Source organism: Pelobates fuscus, chromosome 12 (genome assembly GCF_036172605.1).
Source record: "Pelobates fuscus isolate aPelFus1 chromosome 12, aPelFus1.pri, whole genome shotgun sequence".
NCBI lineage: Eukaryota > Metazoa > Chordata > Amphibia > Anura > Pelobatidae > Pelobates > Pelobates fuscus.
This window is the reverse complement of record NC_086328.1, coordinates 115,454,491-115,468,817: the sequence shown is the minus strand read 5'-3', so window position 1 is coordinate 115,468,817 and position 14,327 is coordinate 115,454,491. Positions and strand designations below refer to the sequence as shown.

General features: G+C 40.7%; 1 long non-coding RNA gene across 2 annotated transcripts in view; it reads left to right on the top strand.

Annotated features, from left to right (window-relative positions):
* Nucleotides 1–14,327, top strand: part of LOC134578641 (uncharacterized) — a 55,329-nt gene that overhangs the window by 39,537 nt on the left and 1,465 nt on the right. For both annotated transcript variants that reach the window (XR_010086115.1, XR_010086114.1), the window contains one exon: nt 12,871–12,929. This is a non-coding gene — a long non-coding RNA (uncharacterized LOC134578641). The remainder of the gene's footprint in view (nt 1–12,870; nt 12,930–14,327) is intronic.

Genomic DNA, 14,327 nt, shown 5'->3' with positions numbered 1-14,327 from the left:
CTGTGTGTTTGCTGTATGTTTGGGTGATTGTGGGGGTAGAGGTGGGGACCGTTTAGTTAATATCCCCCCTCCCTTCTTACCTTATGTAGGGAGGGGTGACCGTGCTGCTGCCATCCCTGGTGGCCCAGTGGGGAGTGAACTCTAGCCTGCAGGGCTAGAGTTCACTCTCACGAGATCTGAGCTCCTTCTTTGATCTCCCCACCGGCCCATGGAGGCTTAGAGCAGAGACGGTGCTCGGATAGCGCCGGCTCTGCATGAGCCGACAGGGGAGATCCTGAGATTAGGGGATTAGGCGTACCCAGTGCACCCGCCTATGTTCCAAGTGGCCACTCCTTAGATGGCCACTGGAGGTGCTTCCTGGCTCAGGGCTGCACAGTAAACAGCTCTGCCGTTCAGCGTCTCCATGCTCTGCATGGGGACGCTGAATTTTCCTCATAGAGATGCATTTGATAGAGTCCTAACCTCAACATCTGAGGAAAGGGATTTAGGGGTGATTATTTCTGATGACTTAAAGGTAGGCAGACAATGTAATAGAGCAGCAGGAAATGCTAGCAGAATGCTTGGTTGTATAGGGAGAGGCATTAGCAGTAGAAAGAGGGAAGTGCTCATGCCATTGTACAGAACACTGGTGAGACCTCACTTGGAGTATTGTACGCAGTACTGGAGACCGTATATCCAGAAGGATATTGATACTTTAGAGAGAGTTCAGAGAAGGGCTACTAAACTTGTTCATGGATTGCAGGATAAAACTTACCAGGAAAGGTTAAAGGAAAGACGAGACAGGGGGGATATGAATGTTAATGAGGAAGAACTGCTGTTAGAGCAAATTGGAAAAGCTGCAAATCTGGGTAACACGTTAAAGGGACACTCCAGGCACCCAGACCACTTCTGCTCATTGGAGTAGTCTGGGTGCCAACTCCCAATTCTCCTTTTCAATGCTTTCCTATGGGGAGCACTAATGCGCATGTGCGGCATTGCCGCGCATGCTCATTAGGTCTCTTCGCCGGTGGGTGGGAACAGTCTCGCCCACCGGCCGACGGAAGCACAGGGAGGAGCGTTGCGGAGGAGGAGACAGCGGCGAGGGAGATCACCGCCGCCTCAGGTAAGTCACTAAAGGGGTTTTCACCCCTTCAGTAACTGGGGATTGGTGGGTGGAAGGGAGTGGGACCCTCCAGTGCCAGGAAAACAGATAGTTTTCCTGGCACTGGAGTTTCCCTTTAATTATTGGAGATTTTAATTACCCGGACATAAATTGGGATAGAGGGACTAGTACTTCAGCAAAGGGAATCGGGTTTTTGAATGTGTTAAATTACATCTTTATGTCACAACTGGTACAAGCACCAACTAGAAAGGATGCTTGTCTGGATCTCGTTATAACAAACAATGTTAATCTTTTAACCAACATTCAAGTAGGGGAGCATTTGGGAAATAGTGATCACAATATGGTCACTTTTGAAATAAACTCAAAAAAGCAAAAGCACGTGGGGTATATTAAAACGTATAATTTAAAAAAAGCCAATTTTAATAAGATTAGGGCAGCTCTACAACATATCGACTGGCATAAACTCCTTAGTGATAAAAACACTGAGGATAAATGGAAACTATTCAAACAAATATTAGAAAGGTACATTTCACAGTATGTACCATTGGGTAATAAATATAAAAGAAACAAATTAAAACCAATGTGGCTTAGTAGAGAAGTAAAACAAGAGATTAAAAATAAGAAAAGGGCTTTTAAAGCATTTAAATCGGACAAATCAGAGGCATCCTATATAAGATATAAGGAAGCCAATAATACTTGCAAAAAGGCAATTAAAGTGGCTAAACTAGAAAATGAGAAATTGATAGCCAAAGAATGCAAAACCAACCCCAAATTTTTTTTCAAGTACATTAATTCTAAAAAAACAAAAAATGAAAGTGTAGGTACACTGAAAACAGAGATGGGTCTGTTAGTCAATGAAGACCAGGAAAAGGCAGAAATTTTAAATAACTTTTTTTCTTCAGTATTTATTAATGAGGATCCTATGGCAAGAGATATGTAAATGATTGCTGCAACAAACTTGCAGATAACTTGTGATTGGATAACTCGAGACAAGGTGCTGATGTAGATTAATTTAGAAATAAACAAATATGTTTAAATGTCTATCTGTTCCTGTCCAAATCTGAGATGATTAAATTGCGTATACGCAGAAGTAAGCTCACAGTGACACATGGAGTTCAGGTTAAAAGCACTTCAGAAAATTTAATACAATCTGGTTGGAAAACAGTTGTGCAGATCTTTTTAAAAGCAAAATGACATCATCATTGAATATCAGATAATAACAAATAAACATCATTGATTGGATTAAACATTATGTGACTAACTTCGTGTCCACCCACCAATATTATTAATTGGCTCAGGGGTTTGAGTGACCAACTAGGTGTCCTCCCACCGGGAGGTGGTATTGTTCTGGACAAGGGTGTGGACAGAAGGCTCAGGCGCCATCTTTCCCAGCATGAGGTTTACTCGGTGGAAAGGGGGGCTTGAGCGTCATTTTACACAGTCAGTGATATCAGGCCTCATGTCCAGGTGCAAGGTCTCTTATGAATAGAACATTTCATTACTACTGTGTTCTCGTGGCCTTCAAACTATACTATCTTACAAGTCCTAAGGAGTAGCCGGCAAGTCTTAAGGAGTAGCCAGCACCTCCTGGTACTTGTCCTTGTAGGAAACACGGTCTTTGTCTACTGTATTAATTGGGTTGAGAAGTTCAGTCACGTAAGGTAGTTTTAAAATGAACAAGTTAAGTCATGAGGACAAAATGGAGGATTTGAAGAAGTCAGGTTAGGAGGACAAAATGGAGTTAGTACAATAATTCAATACAAGTACAATAATAATTTTTAATAATTCCACATCAGTCCCCCCTATGAAATGTTAGATTCTAAGAGATAAAACTTTATTATGTTAGTATCAGAAGACGTGTTAACCCAAAGGCACAAAAATGACTGGAGTAACGGTTCTCAAAGTCTTCTTAGTTCTTCAGAGGGACATCATAAATAGACAAGCTTACATTACCATATGGACTTGTGCTATCTGGAATATAGGCACAAGTAGTCATGGTGACAGGTAAACGTTGTTGGTTGCAATAGATATAATAAATGCAAATCAAAATATTATTATTATTATTAGCAGTGACGGTTGGGAAAATGGACTCAAACTTTCCTTTTACTGCAAAATCATCTGGTACCCCCCTTGGCACACCTATGGCATCAATATATATATATCAATCAAACTTTCCCTTTAGAGGGGTGCTCCTCTTTATGTTCTGAAGCATGAATGTGGTGTGTCAAGAGTACCTTGTCATGTATTATGTGTATGGACATAATAACCTTGGCTAGGGCGCATTTGCTTATGCATTGTAGTATTAAACCTGTCCCACGCTACATCAGCGTAGGTGGACTCGGATCATTTAGTCAATGTTAATATCACCACAAACTCAGGATGGGCAAATAATCCTGAGGGAGCTTGGCGTTTGGATCTCTTTAGCTTCACGAGGTCTCCTTTTGGGGTCCTCGGCTTTCCATCGATGGCAGGTGGTCAGGCATTGTTATGGCCATCAAACACCTACTTGCTGGTATCTTTTTATTTAACAAGTCATTTTTTCTTTAGAGTCAAAAGTGTGTCAAAATCAACAAATGTCACTTCTCATGTTGCAGAGAGAGTCTTGAATCTGGAACAATGAATCCACTGAGTGATCTCTGCAACTTTCACAATGCACTACTGGGTATATGGTCTTGGATGTCACATTGATGACCGGCTAGACTTCTGGCCATCCTGACAAAATGTCTATGATAACTAGTGCATATTTGACCCAGTAGCTCTTTGTCATCTGGATTCTTGAAAGGGATATTGAGAGTTAGCTAGGTGCTTAGGGGTATTTTAGAGATCAAAGAGTTCATGAGGGTCTTGGATAGGTATAAAGTTCCATGGGCTCACTGCCCAGTACATGTTTTTGGGTAAACAGAGCTTAAGAGCGTTGGAGTACAGCCCGTCTTCAAGGGTTGCCCCTTTCTGTTTTTCCAGCTTTGTATTTCTTCAGGGTCAGTAGCTGCTTGTCATTCTTTCAGAAGCTTGAAATCTGTGGGTAGGATCTACATGGTGAGTATAGAAGTTTCTTTAGCGGACACCCTTCCGTCCACTTCCCTTGGTGCACTTGTGGCTTGGTTGGTAGCTTTTAGTCAGCTGAGTGGTGCTTCTTATCTTCCAGATTGATCCAAAATAATGTGCTGCACCCAGGGCATGTCTTCCTTCAGTGTAGATATTGGCATGTCTTCCTTCAGGCATTTTGTATGCCACTGAGAAGGCTGTCAATTCAGCGTCTTGAGCAGATGTGAGTGAGGAAAGTGAAGGTGCTTGACGTACCTGATCTTCTGTAGCAACAGCAAATCCAGTATGGTACCTTTCCTCTTTATCCGCAAACAGAGTGGAGTCAGGATCTGGTAAAGCTACTGCATGCTCTGTTGAAAGGTGTCTTGTTTCTTCTTTCATCTGTTCAAAGCAACCATGAGGAGCAGTAGAAGAGGTTTCCTCACCTATTTCTGTGTGAGATTGGGGGGTATTTGTCTTTCTATTCACAGTTCTCTTGCTGACCCCCCTCTGTAGAGATCTGTAAATTGAATGTTCATGTTTTGTTCTAATGAGTCAGGTTCCTTTCATGAGATTTCTGGGGACTTAGTGTAGAAAAAACATGAGGGACAGCCACCTCCCTTACAGGTGTCTTACTTCCATGGGAATCTGGGTCAGGACCGCACTATTTCTTTGAGAGTGCCCAAAACAGTTCTTTCATGTCTGAATAATTTTAATTTTTCGTTAGTGTGGTATTCCCCCCTGGGAAGTGGCGGAAGAGTGGCCAGAGCAACTTTTCTTCAAAATATAATGTTGTCAGGTAGAGGCAGAGTCGTCTATGAGTGGAGGAAATTGGTAAGGAATAAGAAGGGAGGAAGCATATAAAGGATACAGATATGGTGGTGGGGAGATGGAAGAATGAGTAGCGGATAGAGTGAGAGGGAAGAAGGTGGAGTAGGAGGAGGAGAAGGAGGAGTAGAGGAGAAGTAGGAGGAGAGAGGAGAAGGTGGAGTGGAAGGAGAAAGTGGAGTAGAGGGAGGAGTAGGAGGAGGAGTAGAGGGGAAGTAGGAGGAGAGAGGAGAAGGTGGAGTAGAGGGAGGAGTAGGAGGAGAAAGTGGAGTAGAGGGGAAGTAGGAGGAGAGAGGAGAAGGTGGAGTAGAGGGAGGAGTAGGAGGAGGAGAAGAGGAGAAGTAGGAGGAGAGAGGAGAAGGTGGAGTAGAGGAAGGGGTAGGAGGAGAAAGTGGAGTAGAGGGAGGAGTAGGAAGAGGGGGAGGAGTAAGAGCAGGAAGGAGGAGTAGGAGGAGGAGAAGGTGGAGTAGAGGGAGGAGTAGGAGGAGGAGTAGAGGGGAAGTAGGAGGAGAGAGGAGAAGGTGGAGTAGAGGGAGGAGTAGGAGGAGGAGAAGAGGAGAAGTAGGAGGAGAGAGGAGAAGGTGGAGTAGAGGAAGGGGTAGGAGGAGAAAGTGGAGTAGAGGGAGGAGTAAAAAGAGGGGGAGGAGTAAGAGCAGGAAGGAGGAGAAGGTGGAGTAGAGGGAGGGGCAGTAGGGGAAAGTGGGGGACTGCAGATGAAGGGGAGGGATCGGTGGGAGGAATAAGCGGGGGTGGGCAGGTAAGGGAGCAGACAGGTGATGTAGCAATGGAGGAGACATCAGAAATCAAGACTAGGTAGAAATGCAATGGAGGCTGCAAATAGCCCATGTACAACACCTATTAACTGGCCCTATGCTTTCCCTAGAGAAAAATAATAAAAGGCTAACATGCTCATCTTGTCTCCACAAGCCTCGAACGTTTCACTCCCATGGGTGGCCCATGATGGCTTGCCCACCACTTCTCCACACGGGGTCTTGTGCCCGCGGAGACAGACGCTATCCCTGACTCTAGTTCTTAATTTAATAATTTATATCTAACATCTCAAAATGTAATTTCTACTTATATCACAAATATACATTATCACAATTTTATGTCTCGTAAATGGGATAAAATTTATTCTACTCTTCACTGATAATGTATTTTTAAAACATACAAAATAGACAAATAACATTGCCTTCTGCAAAATAAATGGAAAAGATAATGGAGATTTTGTTAAGCTTATAAATGGCTATACATTAATTCACATTTCTTGTTCTCCAGTTTCTGGCTGTTGATGACAATGTACAATGTAATAGAGCAGCGGAAAATGCTAGTAGAATGCTTGGTTGCATAGGGAGAGGTATTAGCAGTAGGAAGAGGGAAATGCTCATGCCATTGTACAGAACACTGGTGGGACCTCACTTAGAGTACTGGATACAGTACTGGAGACCATATCTTCAGAAGGATATGGATACCTTAGAGAGAGTTCAAAGAAGGGCTACTAAACTGGTTCATGGATTGCAGGGTAAAATTCACCAGGAAAGGTTAAAGGATCTTGACAGGTATAGCTTGGTGAAAAGACGAGACAGGGGAAATATGATAAAAGCATTTTTAAATACATAAAGGGAAACAACACAGTAAAAGTGGAGACTATATTTAAAAGAAGGAAAACTACCATAACAAGAGGACATAGTCTCAAAAATAGAGGGACCAAGGTTTAAAAATAATATCAGGAAGTATTACATTACTGAGAGGGTAGTGGATGCATGGAATAGCCTTCCAACTGGAGTGGTAGAGGTTAACTCAGTAGAAGTGTTTTAAGCATGCGTGGGATAGGCATAAGGCTAAGCACTTGCTGCTAGTAACAGATCTAGAATTAATATACTATAATGCCCAAAGTCTCAATTCCTATGCATATGCAATAATAAAATATCTGGGCTTACAACAAAAATTATGTTAGTCAGTCTTTAAACTTGGCTTATTCATTTGTTCAAGAAATCTTGGTTTATTAGAACTTTCTTTTAGTAAATGTTCTTTAAGATAACCCTTCTTTCAGCATGTTATCAATCTTTGTACACAAAGCTAAAACACACTTGTTACTTATACGTGAAACGATAGACATATATATTCTATCTACATATTAACCAATACTTGTCACAGACACCTTCCTGACACAGGGAAACTAATAGCAGGGTAATCCTAGTAACCGTAACCTTTTTGTTCATAATATATGGGAATTAAGGAAGACAGCATGTCTTTAAGATAGGATGAGCATGACACAATACACAGGCGGAAAATAAATAAATAAATAAAATAAATAAATAAACTCACGGAATGCAAACAATATACCTACAGCCATTAATCACTTTTCCTCTTCACAATCTAGCTTAACAACTTTGCATATTCCCTCTATCCACATTGCATAGCAATGCAACAAATCACACTTGCCTTTACATTTTTAACTCGTCCAAATAATTCTCTATTCCTGCATCAGATTCACTTTCCTAACCTTCGTAATAAACACTGAGCTACATCCCTGACTCCTTATCTTATACAACAGTCTTGGAGAAAATACTTTGTTCCATTGCTAAATCTTATTAGTTTCTGAATAATTTTACTGAACGCAGAACTGAAAAACCAGGAATGTCACCCCTCCCTCTCCCCCCTCGCGTCTCACAGAAGGCAAGGAGAGAGCCAGCATGAAGTTTTTTAACCATGTCAGCGCTGGAAAGACAGTTACGTTACAATTATTGCAAAAGCAAAGAGACACAAAAACACAACATTTAATAATACTCTTCAGTGAAACTCAATACAAAACCCCCACCCTCTACCAGGGTAATGGCTAACACAAAATACAAAAACAATTATTATAATATACATACATTCTTAACCCTTTGTGATCTAGTTCTTCCTCAACCCTACCTTCCTGCTGAATAGCATTGCTACTCTGTACCAGTAAGCTTGCTTTCTTCTCTGTCAGTAATCTACCACATGAAGGCACAGCAATTTTACACACTTTAGCAATCTCTATCTTCAACTAGATCACACGCGCTAGCCAGCCCTTATTGGGCTTTTCTAACCCTGTTCCATTCCCCTCCTATACAGGCGTCCCAGATATAGGGGGAAAAGGTTTTAAACAGTGTCTACAATGGTGGACTGACACTCGAGAGGGGTGGGTCCCCCCCAGTGCGTCTTCCCAAAACGTAGACTAGTCACTAATTGGAGGTGAGAAGTGTGTGACCAATCACTTCTCTCACAATATTAATAGGAGAGGATAGAATAATAATATAGGAAGTATAGAAAAGGGAAAAGGCAAGGAAAAATCCTTAGAGACGGACACAGGAGTTCATGAGACTCCTAATTAAACAGACAAGACAACAATACAATTGAAATACAGTGCATGCATTACAGTTCAAATAAAATCAACAATAATTCCTTTCCTTTACTCGTGTGCTTACTCCAAAGTCACCTCCCTCAACCTCGTAGTGTCCCCGCTCGGAGAACGACTTTCATAAGTCTCACTACCAGCGGCCACGGAAAACAACTGACACCGGTCCGAGTTCCGTCAGCCTCCCTCTGCACAGCAGTCCACAAGAATGTGGCCACCTCTATCCTCGCTCCCGTAGTGCCCCTATAAAACCCACTTATAAGTCTCACTACCTCGTGATGCGGAAAACAAGCAATGCCTACTTGAATCCCCCCAGGAAACAGAGTCCTCTGCCACAAGACTAAGCCCCCTCACAAATAAACAGAAATACCATGTGCACAAAGAAGTTAGCTAGGCTCTCAAAGTGACACAAGAAGGATCACAGGAAATTATGAGTCTACACAAAATCCACAGTTCCAACACCCCTCTTTTTCCTTACAGCCACAGCCACGAGGCTCCTAAAAGAGGTAAACAGGTAAAGAAGACCCCCAGGAACACATCCGCAGGTCAACCCCTCTTTTTCCTTACAACCACAATACCGTGGTTCCTAAAAGAGGTGAAACAGGCAACAGGAGACCCCCAGGAACGCATCCGCAGGTCACCCCTCTTTTTCCTTACAGCCACAGCCACGAGGCTCCTAAAAGAGGTAAAACAGGCAAAGAAGACCCCCAGGAACGCATCCGCAGGTCAACCCCCCTTTTTCCTTACAACCACAGCACCGTGGTTCCTAAAAGAGGTAAAACAGGCAACAGAGGACCCCCAGGAACGAATCCACAGGTCCACCCCCCTTTATCCCAAAAGGGGTAAAATACAAACAGATAGACAGACACACTGAAGACCCAGGCAAATCCCCTCAGGTCCACCCCCCTTTATCCCAAAAAGGGGAAAACAAGCAAGACAGAACCCCAGGCAAATCCCCTGCAGGTCCACCCCCCCTTTATCTCAAAATGGGGAAACAGGCAAACAATTCAAACACAATTCAAACACACCCAGGCAACAGATAGACTAAAATTGCAGGTAAACAAGTGAGTAACGAGACACCGGGCAAGATATTACCTGTCTTTGATGTCCTCCCGGGAAGCAGTCACAGACACGTGGACGGGTCAATCAAAGGGGCCGGAACATACCGGTGGCTCTGCAGAAGTCTCTACCGTGTACTTGGAGGTGATCAGTCTCCCTTCCTACCCCCAGGATTCCCCCGTCCAACAGCATCTTCCTTAGGACGGCTCACCGGCCAGACATAGCCCGATGCCCCACGTTGGATGCGCCAAATTGATGTAGATTAATTTAGAAATAAACAAATATGTTTAAATGTCTATCTGTTCCTGTCCAAATCTGAGATGATTAAATTGCGTATACGCAGAAGTAAGCTCACACTGACACATGGAGTTCAGGTTAAAAGCACTTCAGAAAATTTAATACAATCTGGTTGGAAAACAGTTGTGCAGATCTTTTTAAAAGCAAAATGACATCATCATTGAATATCAGATAATAACAAATAAACATCATTGATTGGATTAAACATTATGTGACTAACTTCGTGTCCACCCACCAATATTATTAATTGGCTCAGGGGTTTGAGTGACCAACTAGGTGTCCTCCCACCGGGAGGTGGTATTGTTCTGGACAAGGGTGTGGACAGAAGGCTCAGGCGCCATCTTTCCCAGCATGAGGTTTACTCGGTGGAAAGGGGGGCTTGAGCGTCATTTTACACAGTCAGTGATATCAGGCCTCATGTCCAGGTGCAAGGTCTCTTATGAATAGAACATTTCATTACTACTGTGTTCTCGTGGCCTTCAAACTATACTATCTTACAAGTCCTAAGGAGTAGCCGGCAAGTCTTAAGGAGTAGCCAGCACCTCCTGGTACTTGTCCTTGTAGGAAACACGGTCTTTGTCTACTGTATTAATTGGGTTGAGAAGTTCAGTCACGTAAGGTAGTTTTAAAATGAACAAGTTAAGTCATGAGGACAAAATGGAGGATTTGAAGAAGTCAGGTTAGGAGGACAAAATGGAGTTAGTACAATAATTCAATACAAGTACAATAATAATTTTTAATAATTCCACATCAGTGCTACAGCTATTAAAGAAAATTTATGTAAATAAAGCTCCTGGGCCTGATGGTATCCACCCACGAGTACTTAAGGAGCTAAGTGGGGAAATAAGTGAACCTCTGTATTTAATTTTTCAAGATTCTTTTGTTTCAGGTATTGTACTGGAGGATTGGAGGAAGGCAGATGTTGTTCCTATATTTAAAAAGGGTTCAAAATCCTTGCCTGGAAATTATAGACCTGTGAGCTTAACTTCTATGACTGGGAATTTATTTGGGATAATATTCAGGAATTCATTGGAAAGAACTGTGTTATTAGCAATAATCAGCATGGTTTTATGAAACATAGGTCATGTCAAACAAACCTAATTGCATTCTACGAAGAAGTAAATAGAAATATAGATCAGGGTGTTGCAGTGGATGTGATCTACTTGGATTTTGCCAAGGCATTTGAAACGGTTCCTCACAATAGGTTAGTCCTCAAACTAAAAGAAATTGGTCTAGATGAATATTCTTGTTCTTGGGTAGAACATTGGCTTAAGGATAGAGTACAACGAGTTGTCATAAATGGTAAATTTTCAAGCTGGACAAAAGTGGTAAGTGGTGTCCCTCAGGGTTCTGTTTTGGGACCGCTTCTATTTAACATATTTATAAATGATTTTGAAATGGGCATTGAAAGCCATGTATCAGTGTTTGCAGATGACACAAAACTTTGTAACGTAATAAAATGTGAGCAGGATATTGCCTTGCTGCAGAGGGATTTGGATAGATTGGGGGACTGGGCACTAAAATGGCAGATTAAATTTAACGTAGAAAAATGCAAAGTTATGCACTTCGGGGTTAAGAATGCACAAGCAATTTACACCCTAAATGGTAGTGAACTAGGGATAACCACACACGAGAAGGATATGGGAATTGTTATAGACTATAAATTAGGTAGCAATATGCAATGTCAATCTGCCGTGGCTAAGGCCAGTAAGATTTTGTCATGTATAAATAGGGGCATAAATTCTCGAGATGAAAATATAATTTTGCCTCTTTATAAATCGCTGGTAAGACCACACCTTGAATATGCTGTGCAATTTTGGGCACCTGTTCTAAAGAAAGATATCATGGCACTAGAAAAAGTGCAGAGATGAGCTACAAAATTGATAGAAGGAATGGAGCATTTTAGTTATGAAGAAAGGTTAAAAAATTTAAATCTCTTTGGTTTGGAAAAACGGCGCCTGAGAGGGGATATGATAACATTATACAAATATATTCGGGGCCAGTACAAACCATTATCTGGAAATCTATTCATAAGCAGGGCTATACATAGAACACGAGGTCACACATTTAGGCTGGAAAAAAGGAGATTTCATCTAAGGCAAAGAAAAGGTTTTTTTACAGTAAGAGCAATAAGGATATGGAATTCTTTGCCTGAAGAGGTGGTTTTGTCAGAGTCTATACAGATGTTTAAACTGAAATTGGATAAATACTTGCAAAAACATAACATACAGGGATATCATTTCTAATTAGTGGGATAATAGCTGCTTGATCCAAGGAGACATCTGACTGCTATTTTGGGGTCAAGAAGGAATTTTTTCCTAGTTTGTTGCAAAATTGGAAGCGCTTCAGACTGGGTTTTTTGCCTTCTTTTGGATCAACAGTAAAAGCATATGTGAAGAAGGCGGAACTTGATGGACGCAAGTCTCTTTTCAGCTATGTAACTATGTAACTATGTAACTATGTACTTTACTGAGAGGGTAGTGGATGCATGGAATAGCCTTCCAGCTGAAGTGGTAGAGGTTAACACAGTAAAGGAGTTTAAGCATGCGTGGGATAGGCATAAGGCTATCCTAACTTTAAGATAAGGCCAGGGACTAATGAAAGTATATAGAAAATTGGGCAGACTAGATGGGCTGAATGGTTCTTATCTGCCGTCACATTCTATGTTTCTATGTTTCTATGTTTCATTGATTCAATGCATCTCTATGAGGAGGTCCTGAATAGCCAAAACGGAATTTGGCCCGCCTAATTTTGGCAAAAAATCGGCCATTTTGATGATGTCACAAAGGCGGACCCGCCCGGCGCTGGAAAAAATTTAGTTTTAAACTTTTATAGAAGGGCTAAGGTGGAGCAAGTCACCTAAATGGTGGGTTTAACACTATAGGGCCAGGAATACATGTTTTTGTTCCTGACCCTATAGTGTTCCTTTAATATTGTGATTATATAGATGATCATTTGAGATGCAAATAGCAGAGCAGTCCCACAAAAATAAAGAGTTCAGTTTGTTACTTGAAACAAAATAGTCTGCTAATTTATCAATTAGTGAGAATTGTTTAAACATTTCTAACCGGTAAAATAATTGTTATATTTCTATGATAACACTATATTAGTAATGCTCACTTTTAATTTAATTTTATGTCTATTTTTTCTTTTTGTCTTGTGCGCTGACTACTAGTTGATATTAACATTAAATTAATGGATTGGAGGACAGATGGAGATGCGAGGTCCTGAAATGTAAGTACAGTCATATGAAAATGTATTTTATTCTTAAATAAAAAGTAAATTTGTAATATCATATTTTGCACCATTCGAGACTCTTGGAACTCAATGTTTTAATGGGCAGTAAATGTAGATTTTAGATAGACAGAATGACAGACATTTTAGATAGATAGATAGATAGACAGACAGACAGACAGACAGACAGACAGACAGACAGACAGACAGACAGACAGACAGATAGATAGATAGATAGATAGATAGATAGATAGATAGATAGGTAGATAGATAGAAACAGACAGACAGACAGATAGATAGAGACAGACAGACAGACAGATAGATAGATAGATAGAGACAGACAGACAGACAGACAGATAGATAGATAGAGACAGACAGACAGACAGATAGATAGAGACAGACAGACAGACAGACAGACAGACAGACAGACAGATAGATAGATAGATAGATAGATAGATAGATAGAGACAGACAGACAGACAGACAGATAGATAGATAGAGGCAGACAGACAGACAGACAGACAGACAGATAGATAGAGACAGACAGACAGACAGATAGATAGAGACAGACAGACAGACAGACAGATAGATAGATACAGACAGACAGACAGACAGACAGACAGATAGATAGAGACAGACAGACAGATAGATAGATAGATAGATAGATAGAAAGATAGATAGATACATACCTATCAATAGGTCTATTCATAACCTCCCTCTATAACTAACCTACAGATTAGTCTATCAATTTTCTATGTATCATGCCTGTTTTTCTGTCATACTGTTTATGAATGGTTTAACCATTTCCGCACAATTCAATCAATTTGTTGTTCTGACTATCAAAGGGTTAAAACTAATCTCACGTATATTTGTCTTGTTTTCCCATTACCAAAGTAAGGGTCATTGGTAGACAGCGATATCACAGTGGTGCTATTTTTAAACCATCTACGTCTGTTAAATGATGATTAATTTTTTTCAGTCCCACGTATGTGGCATTATTTATCATTTCTCTTTATAAAACTATATTAAAGATTTTAGTTCAAATTACTTTATCTACGACGCCCATTTTTCCCTATACTTTTTATTTTTATTTATTTATTAAGAAAACAAATATAATTACATTCATCAAGATTTTTGTGAATAGGCAACACTTTAAAACTAAATTATTGAGTTGGTTTTAACCTTGTTTTATTTAATGGCTATATTTAGTAAATGTGCTTTGTATATTTTAACAGTATTTTAACAGTGTTATTGCATGTATATGGTTTGCTATATCTTGCAAACATATGTTTTGTTTAGTAATAGAGGATATTCTAATTCTTCAGTGAATTGCCGAGAGACGACAATCAGTTTACTATATTTAGTCTGCAAATTATAATTCTTTTATTTTTTTTTTAAA